At 25.0% G+C, this 3207-nt stretch overlaps 1 protein-coding gene across 3 annotated transcripts in view; it reads right to left on the bottom strand.

Annotated features, from left to right (window-relative positions):
* LOC108685497 (mannosyl-oligosaccharide 1,2-alpha-mannosidase IA) overlaps positions 1-3207 on the bottom strand; it is a 795354-nt gene that overhangs the window by 48239 nt on the left and 743908 nt on the right. The window lies entirely within an intron of this gene.

Raw genomic sequence — 3207 nt, 5'->3', positions numbered from 1 at the left:
GTGTGTGTGTGTGTGTGTGTGTGTGTGTGTGTGTGTGTGTGTGTGTGTGTGTGTGTGTATACGTGATACATGCAATATTAAATAAGTGTACATTAATTATTACTCACGCGATAAAGATTAATGCTCAATGATAGTACTCCTAATGGCAATAATAATGAATACGCCCATGTATAATTTCTTTTCAACATTTCAATAAATCTAAATAACAATAAATCTTAAATATGCGTAAAGAAAATATATTCGTACGAGTGACTATAAATTATTTTCATTGCCTGTTAATTTACACGATTTATATTTGTTACTTAAATGTGCTAATAATTTATATTCTTTATAAAATTTCGTAGTCTATGTACTTGATGGAATTAAGATTAGAAAATTTGAAAAGAAATCACAATAAAAAATGCACAATTAAAAAAACTTTTAATTACATATTATAATTACGAACTCGATTGCTTTTCTATACATATTGAATCCATTGATTACCCCTTGACACATCGTTATCGAACTTTTTTCGGAAGAAGATGCAATACCTTGTATCGTATTTTCGAACAATGTTTGTTCTATGCGATAGCTGCAATTGATAATGTAAATGTAGTTTTGTATAAATACGTTTTGTATAGATACGTTTTTGTATAAATACCGTTATTAATATAATTTCTTAAAAAACGTAACTTTGTTTTACCTGGCTATTTCAAATAAACCGCACGCATGACATGTGTAAGACATATTAATTGTTTCGGTAGCTATTATCATAGTGAAACCATATATGGCAGCAAAACAAATAAAAAACAAAATTTGGAAAAAATATTTTTGTTGATCTATAAAACATTCAATTAGAATTGGGAGCTGTCGTGGATGGGATACATTTTTATCAGATGTAGTATTAAAAAAAAAATTTGATAGAAACTGTACTAGAATGAAGCCAAAAATGGATACATAGATAAACACTGTAATTAAACAATTAAAAATCAGAATTAAGGTGATTGAAATCTAAAGTACGAAATAAATGTTCAAATATTGCTTACATGTTGCAATTAATGTGATGAATCTTCCAATATCTGCATATTCTTTTATTATTTTAATTTCTTGCAAATTATTTAATTCATTCCAGTCAGAAAGTATTCGTTTCATAAGATTTCGCATCTGTGTTCATAAAATAATTGATATTTATTATCTTTTTCCGAAAATATTTTAAATAAAATTGACAATTATTGTTTTCTTTTTCTACAAGTTTTATTATAAGTTGATTTCCGATAATCTTACCTGTCTTATATTTAGGCAAAGAACATTATACTTTAACGTATAGCCTAGCCATGGAACGCTGTATGCGAGGACTTGTAGAAAAATATTTACATTGTATTCTGTTGTGATGAAAGTCATTAGCTAAAAGTAATTTTCTTCACTATATTATTTCTACTTTTACATTAAAAATAACTTATTAATTAATAAGAAAAAATTTTTTTTTATTATACTTGAACGAAACAAGATATTTCTTATGATTTTTGATTGCTGAAAACAATTTTGCAAATTTCACTATTAGTCAGGTTTCCGAAATTGAGATATAATATGCTAAGCTTTGCGTTATTTGCCTTTTCTTTAAGACACATATTATCTGGATATATTCTGATTAAAAGCCATGAATGTATTTATTTCTTACAAAATATATTTGAGAAAATTTTAATAATGAAATGTTTAAAGGCAGAATTAATTTAGTTTAATAATAATAAGATATCAAATTATTCACCCATGTCAATGAAGTCATCTATATACATATACTTATAATTTCTAATTAGTTAATACACTTACCGTACAGTTTTTGTCCATAATATTCTTTTTTTAAATGTGTTTTTTGGAGATATTCGAGTTGACAAGTAATTAAAATGATCTACTTAACATGATTAAAAAGATATTGAAATATTAAAAAAATTAAAAACAGGAAATGAATAGTCATTTTATGACTTCTAATTAAAATATCAAGATAATATTAATCTTTTTTATAAAAAGAGTTATTTTTTTATGCTAAATCTCAATTATTTTGTAAACCTAATGTGTTGATAAAATTTGATTTGCGGCATAATTTTTAACTAAATCAAAATCATTAACTAGATTAAAAAAATCTGCAAAAAACAACTTATCTGATTCAAAGTTTTTGTAAATTAGTATAATTATATTTTGGTAAAAATAGTCTCAAAAAAATTATTCAAAATAAAAAATACAAATAAGAAATATTTATTTAAATATTACTAAATCTAGTAGAATTTTTTAATATATAACGTAATATAAACGGAATAATTCTTCTTTTTAATGAGAATTATGTATTAATATCTTTTAGTGTACTTCGGTTACTAATTTTTACGTTGAATAGTGTACAAAATAATTTATAAGACAAAAAATTATTGTACCTGTAATATCACACTCGATACAAGCATTATCGTTGTAAACATAATTGTGATATAATAGCTAAAAATAGATTTTTGACACGGCCATAATCCGATACAAAGTAACAAACTTCGATTAATTGTATAGTAACTGTTCACCGGACAATTTTGCCATCGCAATGCAAGTGTCATAACGTGTTTATACCGAATTTCTTTCCACAAGTTACTTCATATGTTCGATATGTTTGTAGTTTATAATTCGCAATTTGTATTTAAATAAAATACTGAACTTATGTGAAAAATTATGATAGAGTATCTATAGCTCACTATAATTATGCAAATTGTAGTTTTGATGAATATTTGGCTAGTCTATATGTATAACCTTTATACATTATTATTTGTATGAACCAATTATCTTTTTTCCGTGAAAATATATTTTTTTTTTACATTCGACCGACGCAAGCGCATTTGTAAAATCGTGCATTCACGCCAACCAATGGTCTTCATTTTTATTCGGGACGCAGAACGTTGCGATGCTTTTTTTGTGACATGTATGTGCTAATGCATTATCATCATTCTTGATTTACTATAATCACTGTGCTATTATAATCATCAAGATTGTTTTCTGTGTCTTCCTGATTAACATCGTGAAAATTATATTGTAAAAATTGATTTCGGATTATACGAAAATACTTAATTAATTTTACAAGCTACCATAACTGTTGATACAATATACTATTAGTTGTATTGTAATGTAATTAGGCTTAAAACACCATGAAGAATTTTTATTGAATTTTATTTTTATTATAATAGTTATTATTTTTATTAT

The sequence above is a fragment of the Atta colombica genome, unplaced genomic scaffold (genome assembly GCF_001594045.1).
Source record: "Atta colombica isolate Treedump-2 unplaced genomic scaffold, Acol1.0 scaffold153, whole genome shotgun sequence".
NCBI classification, from domain to species: domain Eukaryota; kingdom Metazoa; phylum Arthropoda; class Insecta; order Hymenoptera; family Formicidae; genus Atta; species Atta colombica.
This window is presented reverse-complemented; position numbering and strand designations above follow the sequence as displayed.